The sequence below is a fragment of the Ochotona princeps genome, chromosome 19 (genome assembly GCF_030435755.1).
Source record: "Ochotona princeps isolate mOchPri1 chromosome 19, mOchPri1.hap1, whole genome shotgun sequence".
Lineage (NCBI taxonomy): Eukaryota > Metazoa > Chordata > Mammalia > Lagomorpha > Ochotonidae > Ochotona > Ochotona princeps.
The window spans coordinates 35,840,281-35,865,895 of record NC_080850.1 but is presented as its reverse complement, the minus strand read 5'-3'; the positions used below and the strand labels follow the sequence as shown (position 1 = coordinate 35,865,895).

The 25,615-nt window shown below is 46.5% G+C and overlaps 1 protein-coding gene across 1 annotated transcript in view; it reads right to left on the bottom strand.

The window, feature by feature from the left end:
* The window catches only part of FSTL4 (follistatin like 4), a 418,275-nt gene extending 406,883 nt beyond the window's left edge, over positions 1 to 11,392 (bottom strand). Inside the window, exon 1 of the mRNA XM_004586404.2 lies at positions 11,260 to 11,392. The gene's annotated coding sequence lies outside the window, so the exon portion shown is untranslated. The remainder of the gene's footprint in view (positions 1 to 11,259) is intronic.
* Between the last annotated feature and the right edge of the window lie 14,223 nt (positions 11,393 to 25,615).

Here is a 25,615-nt window from a genome sequence, read left to right as displayed (position 1 = left end):
TCAGTCCTGTAACACCAACTCCTACTTCTAACCAACCAAATGCCTTGTGAAGTTTCTAGAAGGAGTTTAGGCACAGAAGGCAAGAAAAACTGTTGGCCTAGCTAATCGGAGATTTGAAACTCCTTCCCACCAGCTTTCAAGGAGCTGGGCAGACTGGCCAAGGCTGCAGCAGAGCAGGCCCCAAAGCACTTCTTCTGCAACACAGACCAATTCAGCACTGTGAGGCAGCCAGGCTTTCTGAAGGTGAGTCTTACAGCCCTGGCCCCTGCCTATGTAGCCTGGGGTGGAGGGAGGCAAAAAGAAGCTAAGAGAGCAAGAGAGAGACAGAGCACACTGAGACTACAGGTAGAAGCCCTCCAAGGCCAGCCCTTCAGATGGATACCCATTTCAAGGCTGGGACCATAGCACATCAGGGCTGGAAGAAAGAAAGGTCACAGGTAGAGGAAGCTTTCCATGTGTGGGCCACCTGGGAGTGGCCGATGAGTCAGAGAGGACCTTGTTCAGGCAGCACTCAGAGGCAGAAGTAATGGACAGGGCTCCAGGTCCTCTAAGCAAGCCATGGCAGCTGGGCTCCAGGAGCCGAGGGCAGAGGACAGTCAGAGAGTGGCAGGGAGGCTCGGCTATTCTTCCCTGGAAGGCTTTATAAGTCACCACCTTCCACTCTGAGACCAGCCTGAAAGGTCCCAGCCTGTGCCCCCAGCAGCCTATTCTGTATGGATCAGAAAAAGTGACTCTCCCACTGTCCCAACCCTGCCCCAAGCAAACACACTGTGGAGGGCACACAGGATAGAATGGCAGAGAAGGCTGGGTTGCTTGCTGCCTAGCACTGATGAGCAGTGTGCAGCCTGCTCCAACATCCAGCTGTCAAGTGGAGGTCCAGGCACAGGCTACAGCGATGGAGGGGGTCCACCCACATGCTGGTGACCACATCACAGGTCCTCCTCCAGGAAATCCCCAGCCTCCCTTACCTGATCCCCCATGTGGGGACAAAGCATACATGCATTTCTGGCCTGTTATATGGAGGGTCCTGCACTTAGAGCAGTCTGGTAGGTGTACCCGGCCATAAGGCTAGGTTTACCATGATGTCTACCACCCTTCTGGGTCCTGTGTGCCAGGTGGAGATGGCCAACATCTAAGCATCAGATCATCGCTCAATCCCCCTGAGCCCTGGAAATGACTGGAGTGGGGCTTAGGGCAGAAAGACTTAGCCTGGCATTACAGCAGCTCAAGAGACGTCGCGAAAAATCTCCTAACAAAATGTACTTAATCCACTTCTTTTTTCAGTTCCTCTGCTGAGAGAAGCAGGCCACAAAATCCTCTCCTCTTCAGTGCATTGTGGGGGAGCAGGAGGTTCCCAGTCCAGATAGCTCCATTGTTGCACCACCGGGACATGAGCTGGCCAAAGGTCTCCACAAGGCATGGGATGAGGACGTGACTGGTAGGGAGAAGCAGGCGGTTGGGAAAGACTGGACAGATAAAATCGCATTTTTTTTAGCCAAGAAGCCAGCTGAAGCCAGCTGATTAACTTCAAGGGATGCTGGGAAAGGATGTTACTGGGAAGGTGTGGGTGGGACCCAGAGAGACTCTAAAAATCCAGGGGGATTGAGGTGTTTTGTTCTGTGTAACAGACTGGCAGCTCTCCCACCTGTTGGTTCACTCCTAACACCCACAAGAGCCAAAGTCAGAGTGGAAGCCTGGAGCCAGGGACCCAGGCCAGGATTCCCCCTGGAGTATCACCTGCTGCTTCCCAGTGTACACAACACCCGGAAGCTGGAATTGAGAGCAAAGAGGAAACTCAAACCCAGACACTGACACAGGACATGGGTGTCCCAAGACGCGGCTTAACTGCTAAGTAACACATCCATCCCCAAATAACTTGTCCTCTGGTTAGGGGTCTGACCTACAAATTACCTCTAAAATCCAGGGCAGTTGCGTGCTCCACCAATTAACTCTGCAGAAGGTTGTACAAGGTATATCCCTGCAGCCCTGTGGCACACTTTCTGTGTCTGCTTCCTCCCCTGCTTGCCACTCACTCTCCAGGGGCACCTGCCTTTCCAGAGGCCAGGAGGACACTTACCCATGCCTAGCTCCGCTTCCTCCAGCCCAGCCCAGGTCTCCAGTGTTGGGGTGCCCCAAGGTTGGCACAGCTGTGGTATGACCATGGGTGGGAGCTTCTCACCAACTGGAAGTGAGAAAAGCAGGACACTCAGCAGCCTCAGGTGGGAGCAGGAGCCTCACACCGAGAGGGCTCTGCCTGGCCAGCCCCTGTCATGCATATGGGCCTCCGGGATGCCTCTATGGAGATACACTCCCACCCCAAGGAGCCAGATCTTGCCTCTAAAATCCCTCTGTTGACAGCCACAAGGCTGAGGCACAAGACAAAACTCCCCTGTACTGCACCCTTCTCAACCTGTTGGCCAAGGTCACAAAACAGCAGCCCAGGGGCCTCCCTCATAGCAGCAGCCACAGATGTACCACCCACCCAGCTGTCCTCTCCCTGCAGAGATCTCTGAGCGTCTCTGCCACTTCCACCCTCCTCCCACTTACCCAGCAACCTCAGGTGCCCCATTTCTGCAAGAAGCTATTTCTCCCAAGGCCATGGATTCAAAGCTTCTGGCTGTTGAGTCTCCAAAAAGTCCCCATGAAGCAGGCTGCAGCTTCTCATTCAGGCTGCTGCAGGCCCCTTATGCTAAGGACCAGGCTGCCTGGGAGAATCTCCACTCGCAGGAGGTACAGCTGATCCTCAGAGCTGTGAGTACTCATCATTCTTGCAACCTAGGTATCAGAACCCCATCTGCTTTCCTCTTGCAGCAAGAACAGCTCTCTTTCGTGATCTCAAGAAACCATGAAGGACTGAAGTTGGAGGGGGCCATGGTCCAGTCTGGCTTGGAGAGCCCTGTCTGGGAAGAATTAAATACCTTCTTTATCCAGCCACAACGCAGGGCATGGCTGAACTAGACAGGAGTTCCCACGTGCCCCATGTGTCCCGCACAAGGGTGGCCAGCTCAGGGCACAAACTCCACCTGCAAATGGAGGGCAAGGGAGCAAAGACAATCATCAACAAACAGGATTATTGACTGTCTGCAGGCTGCCCTCCAGGGATAAATAGTGCTTTTTTGTAAAACACCCCCAGAGAGGCCACATCCATTTCTTCTTTCCCCACTCCAAGCTGTCTTCAGAGAGGGGACACAGCCCACCTGTTTCTGCAGAAAGCTATCTGGAGTGGAGGGTGGGCTCAGGCACCTGTGTCAATGGGTCATCTGGGTCAGTTGCTAATGGAATCGCACAAAGCAGCACTCACTGGCAAGTCGGTAAAGAGGTGCTTCCTCCACCCTCTCAGTGGCTAATGGAGCCTTCTGCCCCGCCCCCCAGGGCTGGCAAAGGTCACCTGCCAGGCACTGCACCAGCCCCCCACCCCTAGGCACTCTCCCGCGTGGCTTCTCCCAAGAGGCACCACTAAGCAAGGGTGTGCAAAAACATCAAGGAGCAAGACAGCAGCCATGAGGTGGGGCTTGGCTTCATGCACCTGCAGGACCGGCGTCCACAGAATTATGTCCTTGAGCATGGACCTCATCTGAGCCACAACAGAGAACCTTCAGTAACAAAGAGCCAAGTCACCAGCAGCTGAGGAACCCCATGTGTCTCCCTCCTGGACTCCAGGGAACAAGCAGATCAACAGCCATCCCACCCCATGGATCGTCCCAGACTGATGCAGCCGGGATCCTGCTCTTGCAACAGCCTTCTTTTGCTGGCATCAGTGGACAAAATCTGAGATGCAGGATTCTGAGATTCTCTCCCACTGTGTCCTCAGCAGTGATCATTTGTCACCAGGGGTTGAGGGGGACAGCAGGGCTGGAGGGACAGTGCTGCGGGCACCGATGCCTGAGAATTCCCTCTGGAGATGGGCGCCACTGCCTGTGACCACAGCAGGCCTGCACTAATTAGGTCAAGTGTGTGTTGGGCCGCACGCTGCCTTTCTCTGCGAATGTGGGCTGCCCAGAAAGAGTAGGAAAAGCAGGTGCTCACTCACTTGCATTCTGCTCTTGTGATGAGATGAGAAAATCTGCACCACAGTGCCCCAGCCTGACTTCTGTTGTCAGATAAAGGGAGCTCATGGTGGCAATACATAAGAAAAGCCCTATTGGTGTTCACTGCAGGGCCAGTGGAAGCCACACATGTCATTCAGGATCAAAGTCAACAGTGCCCAGGCCCAGTGTTTGAAGGACAGGCCTTTGTACCCTCCCCAGCTCAGGGTCCCCCAGGTCAGGGGTCTGTAGGGGATAGTGGGCAAGCAGACACCAGCAAGAGCCACAAGGGCAATGGCACACGGAAACAGGCCACCTGTTGCATGCTTTCTGCAGGCTCCCCACTGCCTCCCAACTTGCCTGAAATCCGGGAGGTGGAGACCAAAGACACATTGCCTAGAACCCACCTCACACTTGCCACTCAGGCAACTGGAGAAGACTGAGAATTCAGACAAAGCTGGATCCAAATCCCGACTATGTCGTTACTTCTAGAAGCTGCAGTTTCTACCACTACAAAATGGGATGAAGAAGGAGAATGCAAGTCTCTAATTGGGGGCACCCTGAAGCCCACAGGTCCTAAGGTTAGCCCCACCCCCACTGTATCCTGCCATCCTAAAGGACAGTTTATGCAGCACACACACACAGAGTCATCCGAGGCAGACAGAACAGCCAGACTTGCAACTCAAGGGCAGACCATGTGATGCAGCAGTTAAACTGTCACTTGGGACTCTTGGATCCTCGTGCCTGCTTCATGCTCCAGCTAGTTGAGCCTGCTGGTCTGCCACCTGCTGATGCCCCAGGGAGGCAGTAAGATCTCATCCAAATGTTTGGGTTCCTGCTATCCACATGAGAACCCAGGATGGAATTCCTGGCTCCAGGCTTTGGCCTGGAATAGCACCAACTTTTACAGGCATTTGGCGAATAAGGCAGCAGATGCAAGGGCTCTTTCTCTCTGTGTCTCTACCTCTGTCCCTCCTTTTTCTGTTCCTCTGCCTTTCGAACAAACAAATCTTTTCACAAACTTCAATCCGCCAACTCAGGATGAGACGAAAAACTGCAGCTATCTAAGAAGCCGATTCATAATTTGGTAACAAAATAGTGGAGAGATAAATATAAGCCATTACCTTTTATCCTCATCACATAAAGTTTATTAGAGGGAATAATCTCAAAACCTAAGGGTGTTTCAAATAATTCACGCAGGAAAGATGTAATTGAAAAGGAAGCTTATTTTGGTGCAAAAAGAATGTAAATCCATTTACATTTTGTTTTATAATATACATCCTCCATAAACTTTTTGAAGAATAACATCATAGTGTGGATTTCACTTCTTTTACACCAAAATAAGCTTATTATTCCATTTTCAACAAACCTTTTGAAGTCCCTTCACAGAACTGATAATGGTTAAAATTTCACAATGTACAATTTATGAAAGCTAAATGTATATATCAGGATCAAATTGTCTTCACAAAATTTAGATAGCAAATATTTGTCCTGGAAAATTGGATTTGAGAGAAACAATGGCCACATAAGAACATCCACAATGGCAGAAGTTACAACATGTACTATTTGATGGACGTACTAAATCCTCCCTGTATGACCGATGCACAATGGAATCAAATTTTTGAAACCATGTTAGGAAGCTAAAAAGTGTGATAAAAAAAATGCCAGACAGGCTAGGAAACAGACCAGGAACTTTACTGTCTGTCAGAATGCACTTAAGATAACTCTTTATAACTGCCTTAATCATCACGAAGTCCGAGAGCAGGCACTAAATAGTCACTGAGGGATAAAATGTCCAGTGCCCACTGGAGAGAAGCACCATGGACCCAGTGCTTGGCTGACTAACGGTAGGCTAACTGTAGAGCCTGCTACTGGAGACAGCCACACCTGACACCTCATGCTTTCCAGCCTTCTCACCCTCCATGGCCTCCCAGCTCCCCCCACCCTTCCAGCCACAGGGAATAACTCCCAGTTGGGTTCCTTCACTCACATCATCCCCCTGCACAGCTCCCTCCTGCAAGCCCCAGGTCCATCGCCTTCTCACCACCTGACATGTGGCTTCTGGTTTCCTGCAGTCCAAGCCCTGCCTTTCCTCTGAGCTCCTGCAAAGTCATCGGCACTTTCAGATGGCCTAATCCCATGGAGACATCTGACGGCCTGCCCTGCCCTCTGCTCCGTCCTTTGGTAGCCCTGACTCTATGCACATCCACCACCCTTTGGACAATGCAACTCCTTTTGTCCAAGGGTGGTTCTTAGAAAATGAGATGGCTATGAGCCACCACCAGACAACATCTTGGCCAGTGGTGGGGAGTGAGGTCCCAGGCCTAAAGAAGAGATACAGGCCCCAAACAAGAGTCACTTGTCCCTAACCATCCTGCTTCCTGCTGGTTCCTAACCCTAGTTGAAACTCTCATCACCTCCCAATCAGGGAATGCACCAGCTTCCTGCAGTCCATCTTTCACAGCTACCAGATCACAAGTTTTGTAAAACTAAGACTGAGGGGTCAGTGTTATGGCATAACAAGCAAACCCATTGTCTGTAATGCCAGCGTTCCATATGGGCACCAATTCATGTTGCAGTTGCTCTACTTCTGATCCAGCTTCCTGCTAATGTGCCTGGGAAAAGTAGCAGATGGTCTTAGGTCCCTGCCACTCACATGAGAAACTGAGATGAAGTTCCCGGTTCCTGGCCTCAGAGCAGTCCACCCATGACCTTTGTGCCCATCTGAGGAGTAAACCGGCAGGTAGAAGATCTTTCTTTCTGCCTCGTTTCTCTCTGTGACTGCTTCTTCTGGGGGGAAAGCTTGGTTTTTTCAACAAATGCTGTTGGGATAATTGGATAGCAGCCTGCAGAGGTAAGAAGCAAAACTTCTACTTGTCACCTTATATAGAAATCAGTTCTAAATGAATCAAGGACCTAAATCTGCACCCAGAAACCATCAAACCATTAGAAGAAAACATAGAAAGCACTCTACAAGATATAGAAATAGGCAAAGACTTCTTAGAAAAGTCACCAAAAGCACAAGCAGTCAAAGCCAAAATAAACAAATGGGACTACATCAACCTAAAAAGCTTCTCTACAGCAAAGGAGATGATCAACAAAATGAAGAAGCAACCAATGGAATGAGAGAAATTCTTTGCACACAACACACCCATAGGGGACTAATATCCAGGATTTACAAAGAGCTCCAGAAACGTGATGACAGCAACCCTGTGCAGAAATGAGCAAAGGAAATGAACAGACGTTTTTTCAAAAGAATAAATTCAAATCGTTAATAAACATGAAAAAAATGCTCAGGCTCCTTAGCTGTCAGGGAAGTACAAATGAACACCACACTGAGGTTCCACCTAACTCTAGTGAGATTGGCTTACATTAAGAACTCTAACACCTGCTGGCGCGGATGTGGAAAAAAAGGTGCCCTCCTGCACTGCTGGTGGGAGTGTAGGTTAGTATAACCACTATATAAGTCAGTATGGAGAATGCTAAGAGAACTAAAATTTACCTGCCATATGACCCAGCTATTCCACTCCTGGAAATATATTCAAAAGAAATGACATCTGCATATGAAAAAGGAATCTGTAATCCTATATTCACAGCAGCACAATCTACAATAGCAAAGACATGGAAACAACCAGATGCACATCAATAGAAGAATGGATACAGAAACTGTGGTACATCTATTCTGTGGAATATTACTCAGGCATTAAAAAAACTGAAATCCTAACATTTGCAACTAAATGGTCCCAGCTAAAGACCACTATTCTCAGTGAAACAAGTCAATCCCCAAATGACAAATATCGTATTTCTCTCTGATACAAGGCAACCTTCATGCAAAATACAACATTAATAGCCCTTTTAATATTGTTTTTGATACATTTCAGAGGGGTTGTTATTTTTGTTTTTACTTTCATTCATTTAAAAATTTTTTGCTTTTCTTATTAATTTCCTCACTGACTCATAGGGTCACACAGTAGCATTTGCTTCAGGAAGTTCTTTTCATACCTTCAGCGACACATTTGTCATTCAGTAGTATGTTATTTAACTTCATGTTGATGTCAATTTTCTGTTTTTCTCTCTGTTGTTGATTTTGTTTTGTGGCTTTTCATTTAAGGGGATGTATAGTAACTTGTAGAAGAGACTATCACATCCAGATGTGAAAATACAATGCAGTGTGCATCTCTACTTCCAAGTCAAAGATGGACTCCCAATGGAACTGCTAAATATATCTTGGCAATAGGATGTTGGACTCTCTGCCATTGTCCATGCCTACAATGTCTGGATACACCTAAATAGCAGAACGATAAACTTACTGACTGATTGTGAAGGACCATATTACTGTAATGACATGAGGAAATTAACAGGGGTGGAGATTTGGGAAGGGGGAACGGAACCTATGAAATTGCATCATGCAATAATAAAATAAATAAATACATTTTAAAATAAATAAATCTTAAAAAAATTAAAATAGCACACACTGTTACCTCAAACAGGATGGAAGGTGGGTAGGTGGGAGGGAAGAGTCAGAAAACCCTTGGTACCTTGGATGGTGTTCCAATGTTTAGCGTAGATTATGGAATCCAAGTGGCATGCCACTCCTCAATACAGCTCGTGAGGCCCAGCCCCAAGCAGTCCTACTGGCTGCATCCACACCTCCTTGGAGATGAGAAGAGGTACATTCTGCTTGACCTCCAGGTCTGTGAGTAACTAGCAGAGCAGAATGCCAGCAGAATTCACAAGCTGATGGTATTTTAAGCAAAGGCCACCGATGAGAAGCAAACTACACCACTCAACCATCATGCACAGCAGAAGATGATGAGAAAACAACTCCTCAAGAAGCTACATTGCTTTGGTTTTGGTGGGTGCTATTCTTCTTCTCTGTCAAGAGAACACCTTTAAGTATCATTCTGTTATTTACAAGGGAGTGACCATATCCAACCATCATCCACAGAGATGGGAGTCAGTTTCTGCCATTAGAAAGTAAAAACATCCAAGAACATGCAGGCATATTTTAAAACTATCACATCCTTCAAGAGGAAAATGAGCTGAAGAAATGAACAAGAAATCCAGAAACAGCTAAGAAGCAAATAAAAACATCAAGATTTGTAATAAACCAAAGATACAAAAAAATAAAAAGAGCATACAGATGCCATCAGACTGGGAAGAATTAGAAAGGATGACAGTACTTAGTATTGGCGATGACATGGAAAATGAGCCCACTCGCATAGATACAGTGAGAATAAACTCACACAGCCTTTTCAGACACTGCAACAGAGGGCTGTACTTGACCTTGGACAAGGCAACCTCCTTTCAAGAGTGGTGGGAAAGCTCTCTGCCTCCTGCCTGCCCCATGCACTCTTTTCTGTAAAATCTTGTGCTACACTATGGACAAGGTGTTTGACAAAATCAAAGCCTGCTAGCCAGCCAGCCAGTTTCTCTGAGGCAGCAAATCCCCAGCAGGCTGACAGTTAGAGTGGGAGGGAGAGGGAAAACCTACAGGGGAAAATAAAAGGCAGGAGAAAGGAAGAACTCAGAATGCGATCCAGCCCTGGAAGTTTGATGTGTTAGAAAGCCAGAGGAGCTGTGAGCTCATGTCCTGGAGCTCTCACCCTGATCCCCACATTCAAGCTACACCCACCAACAAAGAGCAGCACAGGTAGCTCCAGGCAGAGGTACCTGGAGAGGCGACCCTGAGGCCCAGCCCTGCAGAAGCCCCAACCACACAAGGTTCACGATGTTCACGATGGCTGAACCATAATTGATCACCGCAGCAAATCGATGCGAGTGAGATCCCTTTCAAAGCTCTGTACAAACCGGCTTCATAATAAAATATGAGCTTGTGAAGTTTCTCATTTTGTGCTATTCTGACATTTCTTGCAATGTGATTAAAATATAATAAGATCAAATAGAAAATACTATTTGCTCAATCACCTCCAAACCTAACACAGTCAACAGTCCAATCCCATCCAGGAAGAAGTCATTTCCAAGACTCCATAAAGAAGCCTACATTTAAATTTCATGTTCTCTGCTGTTACTGTGAAAAATTACATGTTTTAAATAGAGGACAAATACAGGGCAGGCCAATTCTGGTTATAATAAATTTTATTTCAACATTCTCAGTAAATAACTTCTCCAAGTCCCAGCCAATGAATGGCTGCTTCAAGGTTCATTCAATAATACATAATTCCCTTCCAAATAATGATTTTCTCAATTCTTCTGAAGTCAAATCAAGCCCCATTTCTCCTAAGAAAGCCCAGATCCCAACCATCGCTTCCTTCTCTCGTGTTTCTGAGAACACACACATTTTGACTGGTATCCCGGCCATCAGCCACATGCCTGCTCTCCCCAGCTTGACCTGGCAGCCCCACAGGGCAAGGACCACACCTCCTCTTCCTACGCATCACCTGGTGCACCTACGTCACAGGGTAGGCAGGCAGTAGGTACCTGGCAGCTCCCTACCAATGGAAAGGGCCTGCATGGGGGCTCTTTGGCCATCAATATCCTGAGCCTCATGAGGCACCACACCTGTCATGCCCAGTGAAGACATTATGTTATCCCCTGACACCTGGACACACAGTCATTTTACACACTGGCAGCTCATCTGTCCCTTCTCTGGCTGCCAGAGATGCGTGAAGCAGCCTTCGTGGTGGTGTCCGAGGATGTGTAAACCGGAAGCTGTCTGACCTGCTTTCCCTGACCCATGGGCTTGGGGACCAGAGTGAGCTCTGTGGCTTACAGATGATGGATTCTGGGAAGAAAGAACACAGCTTGGAACATTTTCTCAATTCACTGGGAGTTTGTAACCCACAGACCATCTGAACAGCAACCCTGTATCTTTAGAGTGACATCAGACCTTCTACAGCAAGACCACCCTCGGTCCCCAACAAATCCTAAGGTAGACCAGGTCCTTAACTGAAATGCCCCAACAGGACAGCGCCTCTACAGACTTTCTCAATGGACCTGGGACAGCTGGATAAAACAAGTGCTCGGCACAGGTGAACATGCAACGTTCCAGCGTGAGGACACACAGCCTGGGTCTCTCAAGTCATGCTCTAAGCCTTCCTTTCCACCTGTTTGTGCTTGCCGCTGCAGGACACAGACTGTAGAGCCAAACCATCCACCTCTAGGATTTAGAGGATCTGTGGGGTCCAGCCCATCCAGACTAACTGAGAAAGCACTGAATCCAAGAACTAGAGCAGCCAACACAAACTCACTTGAACCATAAAGAGGGACTTACTGACTTGCAGACACAGGATGTCCATTTCCATTTCCTGTGGTCTTCTCTGCTGCCCCTCATATGTGAGTTCTGCCTTCAATACAGCTTTCCTCATGATGACAAAATGGCTGTCAACAGCAACCAAAGCTGGATACTCCACCTTTCCCATGCAAAGGAAAAAAAAAATTTCTTAGACCACTAGACTAAAACCTTCAACTTTACAATAAGTGGACCACTTAGCCATCCTTTTGGCAAGTAGGAGTAGGATTTTTCTTACAAGAGCCAGCACATTTCATTGACAAATTGAGGGACTTGTGGGACTAAAGACATGTGGGGTGGATGCTGGCATGGAAACTTCAATATGCATTTTCCCTTATTTTCCCTCCGACGCTTGGACCGTCCTGACGCTCTCTACCTGGAGCCCAGGAGCCCTGGGAACACCTGGAATCATTCCTCTCCCTCCTGACAGCAGACACTAACACCTCTAGCAGCCCTGGCAGGTGTGTGTGCGACTCTGGGACAGCCTTTGGGTCACACACTCCCTGAGAAAAGCCGGCGCCTGTGCTACCAGCACACAGTGTGTTGAGCCAGTCTTGCTGGGCTTGGTGTAGCCACACCTCAGAGGAGCCCTGGCTCCTCCTCCTAAAGCTTCCTCCACCAACACCAATCCCCACATACTCATCTGAGTCTTAGACAAGCTCTGCAGGGGCCTGACAGTCCCTCAGACTCTCCTCCTGGCACAGCCAGGCTCCTACCAGCTAGACACTCCAGCTCACTGGCACTGACCGCTGGGCAGCAGGCAGGGGGTACAACCACACAACCCTCCTGCCCAGGCAGGGAGCCCCCGTCCAGCACACATTCCCCCAAGTGCCTTTTGCCTTTCCCCGCTTTAAAAGCCCAGGTATAACTCCTCACCCACTCCCACACCAACCCTAGGAAGAAGACAAACTGATACAGCAACACCTCTACAGAGACTGCGAAACGCTGAGTGGATAGACCCGGGCTACCAGAGCCAAGCCCGGACCCCAGGCCCCTGAGTCCTAGGCACGCCTGTCCACGGCCTTGCTCAGGGCCTGAGGTGGTCCCAGACAGCACTTCTAGAATAAAACGTGCTTCAGCAGCCCCGTCAGTGCTGGGAGCACCAGAAGCCAGCCCCAGCCCACGCCAGTCCGCGGCAGCTGCAGCACTTGAGAAAAGCTCCCCACGGTGGCTGCTACCCTCCGGCAGCCAGGGCTGACAGGGCCCACACCCTCCCCGCGCCTCAGGGCTAGCTGCTCAGAGCCGGAACCTCCAAACCCAAGTTGTCTCTTCTCTTGTATACTTTGCCTTGGTGATTACTCTGAGATTTCCTTGGCAGCAATGTGGCTCTTTGATTCGCTGCCTGGGTCTTTGGTGATACAGATGCTTTCCTCCCTCAACTCACAGTCCAGGCTTTCTGGAACACCAGAGAAGCTACTGCCCTTCTAGAAGCCATGGGGCTACTTGCTGCAGAGCCAGAACAGCACAGGTTCAAGTCCTGGTACAGACATTCGTTTTCCTCCACATACAGATTATCTACCGGACACTTTCAAAGGTATTGGACAGCCCATGAAAAATGGGGTGGAAAGTCAAACCTCTTTTGGTTAAAAAAAAAAAAAAACTTCAAAATTCAGGCATAAAAAGAACTTTTCATTTAAGGAGATGTACAGTAGCTGCAAAATTGAGACTAACATTCAGATGTGAGGATATAGTGTGGTATGCGTTTCTACTTCCAGACAAAGATGGACTTACAATGAAACTGTTTACTATATCTTGACAATAGGATTCTGGACTCTCTGCCAGTGTCTATGCCCGCAATGATGGACATATGACTGAGTATGAAGAACTATATGTTAGTAATGATATAGAGGAACTGGGGGGAGGGAACTGGGGAGGGGATAAGGGAATATGAAACTGTATTATAAAATAACAACAACGATAATAAAATGTATTAAAAAAACTTCAAAATTCAGGCATAAAAAGGATCTTCAAAAAGCTCATGGGAAATGAGCACTACAATAACAAACAATACAGATCTCATTTTTCTTTTTGGACCCAAATAAACTCATTCTCTAATTTTATTTTCCCACCAACATTTTCAAGTAGCCTGTGTACACTGAGGACCTGCCATGTACCAGGCACTGTACCAGGAGCTGGGAACCCAGAAGAGAATAAGGTCAAGGTCCTCCCTATTTCTCAGGGACATACTCCAGGCAAGACAAGAAACTAACCCCCAGCTCCTATGCAAAATCCAACCCTTTCCCCAGGACAGTATGCAACCACAGGAAATTCAGGGCTTTTCAGAGTGTTGCTGCTGGATCCTAGGGACTGCCAAGGGTGTTAAGAGAACTGCTGAGACCATAGAGGTTCAGTGTGGTAGCATAGTAAGCTAATCCTACACATGTAGCACCATCATCCCATACAGACACTGGTTCGAGTCCTGCCTACTCCACTTCCCTTCCAGCTCCCTGATTGTGGGCTGAGAAAGCAGCAAAGGATGGCACAAAGCCTTGGGGACCCTGCACCCACCTGGGAGACCCAGAGGAAGCTCCTGGCTCCTGGCATCAGAGAAGCTCAGCTGTAGCCAGTGTGGCCATTTAGGGAATGAACCAGCAAATGGAAGATCTCTCTTTCTGTCTTTCCCCCGCCCCTCTCTCTACAACTCTGCCTTTCAAATAAAAATAAAATAAATCTTTGAAAAAGCAAAGAAGAACCTCCAACCCCGCAGGACGCTGGGACCAGGTCTCTGTAGCGCCAGAACTCCTGGCAGCCTCTACCCCAGTGCTGCTGTGATCCGCTGATTTGCTCAGCAATTAGAATCACACTCGGCCCTAATCCTCAGATCTTGACTTTCCTGCATCCCAAAGACAGATTCTTGCAGGTGAGCTTGTGCAGAGAAGCCAGCTAGAGAAATCTTTATTCTGGGATGTGAACTACCTCCCCTGTGGGACTTGAGGGTTTCCACACCAGACTTGCAAATCTTCTTTCCCATTCATATGTGGGGTAACAACTCTCCCCAGGTGAGCATGAATATGCCGAGCTTGATGCAGTCCCTCTGCTCCCCAGAAGTTCTCCCTGAATCAAAGGCTTGCAATGAGAATCAGCTCACAATGTGCAGCGGGAGGGTGTTTCTTTGTCAAAGCCGGCAGTGAGTTCTGGTGCAAAGCAGGGCAGACTTTGCAAGCTGTGAATTCTCTGTGCTGCTAGCTGGAGTGAATGTCTACAGAATGGGTAACAACAAACAGAAAGCGCCTGAGGGACAGGGGCTGGTTGAAGCATAGGTTTCAATGCATCATATATCCACACATCTAAGAGGCCTAAGAAGCAGCTCAGAGAAATTATCTTTGCTATCTATTGCAAAGGCCAAATGAGCCAGGTCATGAGCAAATCCTGAGATGTGAGGCATACAAGGAGGTTCAAGGATCTAAGCCACGGTGAAGGAGTCTGCAGCTCAGGCCAATGACAGGGCATGCTCCATCATAAAGCCCTGCAGAAGAGCAGTGGAAGAGACGGGACTGCTGGTGTGGGAGAGAGAGGCCAGCACCCACTCTCAGGAAGGCCCTGGATCGAGGAGAAGCCAGGAAAGTGGGACAGACCCAGGGAAGAGCCTGGTGGAGGAAGGGGGCAAGAACAGGAGAAGGGCATTGAGCAAGGGCAGCAGGGAGCAGCTAACAGATTGGCACCTGTTAGGAAACTAATACGAGTCCATCTCCAAAGTAAAATGCAGGAATAGATGACACTGGCACAGAGAAAATTCAATAAGGAGGAGCAGTCATTCCGGGAGGAATAAACAGCCTAATTCCAGCTGAAGTTCCAACTGCAGTCGAGAGGAGAGCACAGCCAGGCAATGATGGGACAAGCACAGGGCAGGTAGTGCCCCAGTCAGGAATAGGGCATCAGCACTGAGTCCCCGCCGTAAGTCATACATAAGACCACATCACAGGAGTGCTGTGTATACCTGCGCCCTGCCGGAACACTGTCCACACCCACCAAGTATGCCCCACCAGAGGGCAGCCAGGAAGATGGAGTAACAGAGGGTTCTAGGCAGATGTAGGTTCCCGGAAAGTTCTGGGTGGACAGACCCTTGAACAGCACAGGGGCTGGCAAACCGCGGCCTTCAGGTCACACCCAGCCCAGGGCCTGAGACTGAGGAGGCTCCCAGGAGCTGGGGGGAACTGACGACATGGACTGAGCATCTGCTGAAGAGCTCAAGGACCAAGAGCCAGGGTACAGGCTTCAGGGGGTAACACCAGTAAAGGGCCTCATCGCTGCAGAGAAAAAGTACATGAAGTCCAACCAACTACATCATGTAGAGAAGGTGCCACTAACAGGCCGCTGGGATGGCCAAGGGAGCTAGGGGGTAGCCTCAGGAAGGCATCCTGAGAGAGGTCACCTTCCAGGTGAACCCAGAAACACCAGCGGCTCCAGAAGGCAGAGATGGGGGTACAGCCCAGCTGGAGAACCTGGTGCGGCAAAGATCCAAGGGCAGGCAGAACCAAGAGGTGGTTAGAAAAAGGCCAAGGCCAAGTGCATCTGAGTCCCCCCGTGAGACATACATGAGACCCCAACTCTCAAGGAAATGACTGGGGGCTCTGAAGTCTGAAACCTCTGAGTTACCCCATTGCAGGGACAGCAGGGAGATTTACACACCAACTGCCACCAGTCATTTATATCTGAAGGGTTGTTCTCAGAGTAGGATGGGGGTATTGGTTCTTGCCCATCAAGTACCCTGAAAGGGTGGGCTCTGCTGCTGCCCGTGTCTGCCAGTACACATATGGGCCCTCCGGCATAGAGAGGCAGACACTGGCAGGTGTCTACTTTCTTTTTTTTTTTTTTTTTTGATAGCAAAATGATTTTTTATTTGCCAAAAAGGAGCATTTCAACAATTAGAGATTTCTCTAAGTTCCTTTAGCATAAAAACACAGCTCTACATGAGTGATAACACCAATACTATTTTTTTTTACATTAAATATTGGTAAGCTTTATTATTATTTTTTTTTCTTTTTTTTTTTTTTAATTTTATTTTAAGTTCATTAATTACATTGTATTATGTGACACAGTTTCATAGGTACTGGGATTCTCCCCACCCCTCCCCAAACCCTCCCACCATGGTGGATTCCTCCACCTTGTTGCATAACCACAGTTCAAGTTCAGTTGAGATTCCCCCATTGCAAGCATATACCAAACATAGAGTCCAGCATCTTATTGTCTAGTCAAGTTCAACGGCTTCTTAGGTATACCCTCTCTGATCTGAAGACAGAGCCAGCAGAGTATCATCCCGATCAATTAAAAGCTCCAACATACCATCAGCAAAAATTTACATCATTATGGAATTAATTGACATAGTAATGAGTAACCAATATGGTAAAAGTAAATGCGACTTCTTATCCACCTTCTGTGACCTCCTCATTGACATTTCAATTTTGGTTTATACACAACATATAACATTCATAACATAACTTGTTATACATAACATCATATCAAATTAAGGCAAACATGTGGTATTTAACCTTTTGGGATTGGCTCATTTCCCTTAGCATTATGGTTTCCAGTTTGGCCCATTTGGCCACAAAGAACTGCATTTTGTTTTTTTTAATAGCTGAGTAGTATTCCATGGAGTAGATGAACCATAGCTTTCTTATCCAATCCTCTGTTGATGGGCATTTTGGCTGCTTCCATGTTTTTGCAATTACTGATTGGGCTGCTATGAACATAGGAGTGCATGTTGGTTTCTCATAAAACAAGTGTTCTGGATATATTCCTAGGAGTGCTATTGCTGGGTCATACGGTATGTTGTATTTGAGTTGTTTGAATGTTCTCCATACTGATTTCCATAGAGGCTGTACCAGCCTGCAGCCCCACCAGCAGTGGAGTAGGGTTCCCTTTTCCCCGCAACCTCGCCAACAAGTGTTGTTGGTGCTTTTATTCATGTGGGCCAGTCTTACTGGCGTTAGGTGGTACCTCATTGATGTTTTAATTTGGATTTCCCTTATTGCCAGGGAACTTGAGCATTTTTTCATATGTTTATTTGCCATTTGGGTTTGTTCCTTTGTGAAGTGTTTGCCCATTTCCCGTGCCCATTTCTTGAGTGGCTTGTTTGTTTTGACATTTTGGTTGTTTTGTAGCTCTTTGTATATTCTGGAGATCAGCCCTCTATCACCTACGTAGTGCGCGAAGATCTTCTCCCATTCTGTGGGTTGCCTTTTTACTTTGTTGATTATTTCTCTAGCTGTACAGAAGCTTCTTAGTTTGATGAGGTCCCACTTGTTTATTTTGGTCTTGATTTCTACTGCATTTGGAGTCTTTTTTAGGAAGTGAGGGCCTACCCCTAAGTGTTCCAGTGTGTTTCCAACATTTTCTTCCAAAAGTTTGAAGGTTTCTGGATGTAGGTTTAAATCTTTTATCCATTTGGATTTGATCTTAGTATATGGTGAGAGATGTGGGTCTATCTTTTTGTTTCTGCAGGCTATCAACCAGTTGTCCCAACAGCATTTATTGAACAGACCTTCCCATTTGCCTGGGTTGTCGTTTGTCTTTTTGTCAAAGATTATTTGGCTGTATTTGTGTGGGTTCCCATCTGGTGTTTCTATTCTGCTCCATTGATCTCCTTCTCTATTTTTTTGCCAGTACCATGCTGTTTTGATAACCACTGCCCTATAGTATGTCCAGAGGTCTGGGACTGTGATTCCCCCTGCTAACTTCCTGTTCTTGAGAATGGTTCTAGCTATTCGTGGTTTTTTGTGTTTCCAGATGAACCTTTGAATCATTGTTTCCAGATCTGTGAAGAATGTTTTGGGCAATTTGATTGGGATTGCGTTGAATGTATATATTGCCTTTGGCAGTATAGACATTTTAATGATATTGATTTTACCTATCCAGGAGCATGGGATGTTACTCCATCTTTCTAGATCTTGTTCAATTTCTTTTTTAAGTAGTTTGTAGTTTTCCTCAAATAGGTCTCCAACATTTTTGGTTAGGTTAATTCCCAGATACTTCATGCTTTCCTTTGTTACTTTGAATGGTATCTTGCTGGTTAGATCTTTTTCCAACTTGGGGCTGTTAGCATACACTATGGCTGTTGATTTTTGTTCATTAATTTTGTACCCTGCCACTCTACCGAACTCTCGTATAAGTTCTAGTAGTCTCTGTGTTGAGCCTTTTGGCTCTTCCATATAAAGAATCATGTCATCTGCATATAGTGAAAGCTTGACTTCTTCATTTCCCATTTGGATTCCTTTGATTTCTTTTTCTTGTCTTATGGCCTCAGCGAGTACCTCTAGAACTATGTTGAATAGCAGCGGAGAAAGCGGACATCCCTGTCTTGTTCCAGATCTCAGTGGGAAGGGTTCCAGTTTTTCTCCATTCAGTATGATGCTGGCATTGGGTTTTTCATATATTGCTTTGATTATGTTGTGGATTTTTCCATCTATGCCTACCTTGGTTAGGGTCTTTAGCAGGAAGTTGTGCTGGATTTTGTCGAAAGCTTTTTCTGCATCTATTGATACTATCATGTGATTCTTGTTTTTCAGTTTTTGGATGTGGTGTATCACATTTATGGATTTGCGAATGTTGAACCATCCCTGCATTCCAGGGATGAATCCTACTTGATCTGGATGAATGATCTGTCTGATGTGTTTTTGAATTCTGTTGGCTAGGATTTTGTTGAGAATCTTAGCATCAATGTTCATCAAAGAGATAGGTCTGTAGTTTTCCTTCTCTGTAGGATCTCTGCCCGGTTTAGGATTAAGGTAATGTTGGCTTCATAGAATGAGTTTGGAAGGGTTGCTTCCTTTTCTATTGTTTTGAAGAATTTGTAGAGGATTGGGGTTAGTTCTGTTCGGAATGTTTTGTAGAATTCTGGAGTGAAGCCGTCTGGGCCTGGGCTTTTCTTTGTTGGGAGGTCTTTAATCACTGATTCAATCTCTGCTTCAGTTATGGGTTTGTTCAGGTTGATTGTTGCCTCTGGGCTAAGTTTTGGCAGGTTGTGTGAGTCTAAGAACTTTTCCATTTCTTGGTGGTCTTCTGATTTGTTGGAGTACAGTGCTTTGTAGTAATTTCTGATTATGTTCTTAATGGTTGTAATGTCTGTTGTTACGTTGCCTTTTTCATCTTTGATGCTGTTAATTCTTGCTTTCTCTTGTTTTTTCTTTGTCAGTCGGGCCAGCGGGGTGTCTATTTTGTTTATCTTTTCAAAAAACCAGCTTTTTGATTCGTTGATTTTGTGTATGGTTTTTTTTATTTCTATCTGGTTGATTTCCTCCCTTGTTTTGATGATTTCTTGTTTCCTGTTGTGTGTGGGGCTCATCTGCTGCTGCTTTTCCAATTCCTGGAGGTGTGTGGTTAGTTCCTGTATTTGGCGCCTCTCTTGGGCCTTGACATGAGCTCCAATTGCGATGAGTTTACCCCGTAGCACTGCTTTGGCAGTGTCCCACAAATTTTGGAATGTTGTATCAGAGTTTTCATTGGTTTCCATAAATTTTTTGATCTCATCTTTAATTTCTTCCCTGACCCATTGTTCGTTCAATAGCATATTGTTCAACCTCCAAGAGTTTCTATATTTCCTTGGGCATTTTGAATTGCTGATTTCCAGTTTCATTCCGTGGTGGTCTGAGAGGGTACATGGTATGATTTCTATCTTTTTGAAGTTATTTAGATTTGCTTTGTGTCCTATCATGTGGTCGATCCTGGAGAAGGTGCCATGTACTGCTGAAAAAAATGTATAATCTGAGGTCTTAGGATAAAAAATTCTATAAATGTCTACCAAGTCCAGTTGTTCTAATGTTTGTACGAGCTCTGTTGTTTCTTTGTTGAGTTTTTGTTTTGTTGATCTGTCTATAGTTGTTAGCGGGGTGTTAAGATCGCCCACTATTATTGTGTGTGTATCTATGTCTCCCCTTAAGTCTGTAAGTAGTTGCTTCACGAAGCTAGGCGCATTGGAATTAGGTGCATATATGTTCACGATTGTAATTACTTCTTGATGGATCAGTCCCTTCACCAATATATAATGTCCTTCTCTGTCCTTTTTGATGTCTGTCAGCTTGAAGTCTAGGTCATCTGAGATTAGAACAGCTACACCAGCCTTTTTTTCTCGTCCATTGGCATGAAATGTCTTTTTCCATCCTTTCACTTTAAATTTCTTACAGGATTTTCTGGTTAGATGTGTCTCTTGTAGGCAACATATAGTTGGGTGCTGTTTGATGATCCATTCCGTTAATCTATGCCTTTTGATTGGTGAGTTTAAGCCATTTGTGTTTAGAGATAATATTGAGAGGAATTGGTTTTTGGGCTGCCATGAGTGTAAGTGTGCAAGTGTGTATTTGCGACTATTAGAGTTTTTGATTGGTTGACTTTTCTTGTATGGATTTTAGTGGGGAGGTCTTCCCATTTGCCATCTTTGATTTTGGTTTGTATTTTTTCTTTCTGGGTTTAGCACCTTCCTGAGGAGATTTTCCAGAGCTGGTTTCGTGTTGATGTATTCTTCGAGTTTCTCTTTACTGTTGAAGTATTTGATTTCATTCTCAAATATAAATGAGAGCTTTGCTGGGTACATTATTCTTGGTTGGCAGTTGTTTTGTTTCAGGATTTGATAGGTTTTACCCCATTCTCTCCTTGCTTGGAGCGTTTCTTCTGATAGGTCGGCTGTGATCCTAATTTCCCTTCCCCTGAAAGTAATCTTATCCTTTTTTCTTACTTGTCTTAGAATGGTTTCCTTGTATTCACTTGAAGGTAGCTTGAGGACCACATGTCTGGGAGACGATTTGTTTGGGTCGTATCTACTGGGGGTTCTTTGTCCTTCCTGGATTTGTGCTAGATTTATATTTCCAGTATTCTGGAAGTTCTCCTGTATTATCTCATTGAGCATTCGTTGCAAGCCTGTCTCCTTTTCCACTCCTTCGGGAAGGCCTATTATTCTAATATTTGATTTTTTGAGGTTGTCTTTCATTTCCTGTATGGACCTATTGGCTTTCTCTAGATTTGTCTCCAACTGTTTGATGAGCTGCTGCCTTTCATTCTGATTGTCTTCCAATTCTGATATTCTGTCTTCTGCTGTGTTCATTCTGTTGGTTAGGCTTTCAATTTTGTTCTCTATATCAAGGATTCCCTTTTTGACTTGATTTATTTCTGCAGTGATATGGTTTTCGAATGCCTTAGACTCTTCCCAGCGCTTTTCACTCTCTCTGACGAATTTCATCATTAGCTTCTTAAAGTCCTTATCTGATAGTTCCTCTATGTCTTCATCTTGCATCTCAGATATTGGGATTAGTTTTTGGTTGTATTGGGAGGGAGTGCTTGATCTTTCCTCTGGGTCATTGCTTTTTCTGATACTTCTCCTCATTGTGTTTTTACTTCTTGTTGTTTTGAGATTTTAGCGGTGATTCAGCTGAGCCGGCTCTGGTTTGGGGTCTCCGGCTGAGCCCAGCAGGGCTTACTGCCTGAGTCACCAGCTGCTTTCAGGGTCTGTAGATCACAGCCCCGAGTTGGGTCAGGAGATTTTGTGGGCCAGCCCTAGTGCCAGGCCCCTTCCCCTGTGGCTCCCTCTCAAAGGCAGTTCCCTACAGATTCACTCTGCCGAGCCGCGCCTGGGCTTTGGGTCACAAGGCTAATACAGCGGGGGTCTCTGCCTCAGTGCTGAGCCGAGACTCTCCTTCAGGGCTTGAGGTTAGCACAGCAAGGGCTCCTGCTGCTCGGAGCCTAAAATCCCCAACCCCGGCCTGTGCTGGGCTGGAGATCTCCGCGGCCCCAGTGCCAAACTCGGAAGCGCTGCTCCGCCGAGGGCTGCAACACCACAGGCAGGTCTTTCCGAGCGGGCTCCTGCTGGGAAAACCTGTCCGGCCAGTTCAGCTGAGCCCGCTCCGGTCTGGCCTCTCTAGCTGAGCCCAGCTGGGGACTCCGCCCTGAAGAAGCCACTTCCTCAGCTGCACTCTCTCAAGGATGGAAGCGGATCTCTGAGAGGCACAGAGCCCTTTAGGTGAGACGTGCCCCCACTAGTCCGCTCCTCTGCCCAGGACGTGAGGCCCTGTCGAGCGTTGCCCAGCCTCTGGGGCTCAGGGCGAGTCCAGCTACAGGATCCACTGACTCTCCCGCAGCCAGTCCACAGCTCGGAGCCGATATGGGGATCTCTGAGCCCCAGTCCCACAGTGCTGCTCCTGTTCCCTCTGCACTCTCCCAGAGCCGCTGAGCAGCGGGTAGGCAAGCCTCTGGGAAATCTCCCCAGCTTTTCCTCCACTTCTGCAGGGATAATGCACCCAATGATCAGTCCAGTAGCCTCCTCTGGGGGCTCCTGCCTTCCAGGGGACCGGTGCCCCTGTCGGTGTGGGCGCCTATCCTTCCAGCCGCCTCTGTTTTCCCTGGGGCGGTTGAGCCTCTGCAGCCTTCCCCCTGCCTGGGATCGTGACTCACCAGGTTTCTCGCGGCGTGCTGTATTTTCTTTCCTACTTTTTGCGGCTGTTCCTTCACGCTGTGTAGATCTTCTTGCTTTAGTGAACTCCAGTGACCTTCTCGCTCTTCTCCCTACAGTTTCGCGCCTCCTGGCCTGTTTCTCTGCTGGATCGGCTCCCCTCCTTCCTTACTCCACCCTACACCAGCTCTCTGCAGTCGGCCATCTTTTTCGAATCACCCTATTGCTCTACTTTCAATCCAGCTCCCTGCTGAGGTTAACATCACAAACTGGCCCAAGATCTTGGACCTTCCCACCCATGTGGGAGACCCAGATAAGCTCTTGGCTCCTGGCTTCAGGCTGGCCCAGCCTTGACTGTTGAGGCCATCAGGGGAGTAAACCAGCAGAAGGAATCTCTCCTCTGTAACTATTTCAAACAAATAATTTTTAAAAATCTTTAAACAGGGCCCAGCGGCGTGGCCAAAGTCCTCGCCTTGAACGCACCGGGATCCCATATGGGCGCCGGTTCTAATCCCGGCAGCTCCACTTCCCATCCAGTTCCCTGCTTGTGGCCTGGGAAAGCAGGAGAGGACGGCCCAAGGCTTTGGGACCCTGCACCCGCGTGGGAGACCCGGAAGAGGTTCCTGGTTCCTGGCATCGGATCGGCGCACATCGGCCTGTTGCGGCTCACTTGGGGAGTGAAACATCAGATGGAAGATTTTCCTCTCTATCTCTCCTCCTCTCTGTATATCCAGCTTTCCAATAACAATAAAAATATTTTAAAAAATCTTTAAACAGATTAATGAAAACTGTAAACAAAACCAAAAAAGGATAATAATTCTGCAGAATCAGCCCAGGATAATTTGTGCCAGATAAGGAAGTGGTGTCCATCTGATCAAAAACTGCATCCAATACAGCTAGATGTTTTCAGGACTTCTGAATTGGCACGTGGAAAGAAAACAGAGCAACCATTACACCCAGTCTGGCTCTTCATTTCATGGGGACAGAGACTGCCCACTCGAGCAATATGTTATTTGTGGTGAAGCGCTTACAAGTAACAGCAGGTGGCCATGCCTCTGACCACGTCACTCAAAGCACAACACAAACATTATAAAAATGAGCCATTTGGGTATTTTTAGTGCAAAACATAAGAATCCAAAACACAGGGCTATGAAAGAAGCTTTCAACTGTTGAATGTTGAGCCACACAGGCACATTAGAATCTGTGTGCTAATGTATAGTCAGTCCCCAGTGAACATGGCATAATTTATCTATTGGCAAGGCATGCTTTTTCTTGCATAACTAATTAAAAGAAATGAAACTAACTAATGCCTGCAAAGCACTTACCATGGCACCATAGATGGGAAGCGCAAAACAAATGTTAGCTATTATTTTTCTTACTATGAAATTATTATCAGATGTTAAATGTGAAAAAAGTTTGATTTGTTCTAATATGTAATTAACAGGAATCTGCTTCAACAATTTCATGGAAAATGAAATTAAGAGGTAGCTATTTGGTCTAACAGTTAAGACACTCATGCTCCCAATTAGAGTATCTGGGTTCAGTACCCCCACTCTGCTCCTCACTCTCCTGGCTCCAGCTTCTGGCTAATCGGCACCCTGAAAGGCAGTTGGCACAACACAGTTGATTCCCTGCCATCTATGTGGGTTCCCAGCTCCCAGCTCTGTCCTCAGCCCGGTGTCAGCCACCTTGGACATTACTGGAGTAGACCAATAGACAGGAAAAAACTGCACCTCTTATCTAGATTGATTATTTTAAAGAAGAAATGGAAGAATAAGGAAAAGAATTAAAAGGTAAATCCTTCAGGGGATAGTGTTGTGGAATATAAAGCTAACCTTCTATCTGCAGTATTGGCATCCTATATGAGTGCTAGTTCAAGTCCTGGCTGTTCCATGTCCTATCCAGCTCCCTGATAACGCCCTAGGAAGGCAGTGAGGGATGGCCTTAGGTACTGGGCTCCTGCATTCACATAGGAGACACAAAAAAAGAAGCTCCTAGCTCCAGATCAGCTCAGCAATAACCTTTGCAGCCATTTGGAGTTTGAAGCAATGGATGGAAAATTGCTCTCTCTGGCTCGCTCGCTCTCCCTCCCTTTGTCTTCTTCCCTCCTTCCCTCCTTCTCTCCCTCCCTCCTTCTCTCTCTGTAGAACTGCCTTTCAAATAAAACTAAATAAGTGCTTTTTAAAGTAAATATTTCTGTGCAAAAAAGATGTAATCCACTTTTTTCTCATAATATGCATTTTCCATGCATATCTAAAGACCCCCTCATGCACACAACTATCAAAAATCCTGCACCAAAACAAACTTTTCTTACAATTCCACTTTTTTTTTGCATGAATGTTGCCTTTTTTTTAAAATTAATTACGTTGTATTATGTGACACAGTTTCATAGGTACTTGGATTCTCCCCACCCCTCCCCAAACCCTCCCACCATGGTGGATTCCTCCACCTTGTTGCATAACCACAGTTCAAGTTCAGTTGAGATTCCCCCATTGCAAGCATATACCAAACATAGAGTTCAGCATCTTATTGTCCAGTCAAGTTCAACGGCTTCTTAGGTATACCCTCTCTGGTCTGAAGGCAGAGCCAGCAGAGTATCATCCCGATCAATTAAAAGCTCCAACATACCTTCAGCAAAAATTTACATCATTATAGAATTAATTGACATAGTAATGAGTAACCAATACGTTAAAAATAAATGTGAGTTCTTAACCACCTTCTGTGACCACCTCATTGACATTTCAATTTTAGTTTATACACAACATATAACATACATAATATAACATGTTATACATAACACATCATATCATCTTGAACTAAGGCAAACATGTGGTATTTAACCTTTTGGGATTGGCTCATTTCGCTTAGCATTATGGTTTCCAGTTGGCCCATTTGGCCACAAAGAACTGCATTTTGGTTGTTTTTTTTTAAAGATTTATTCATTTTATTACAGCCAGATAT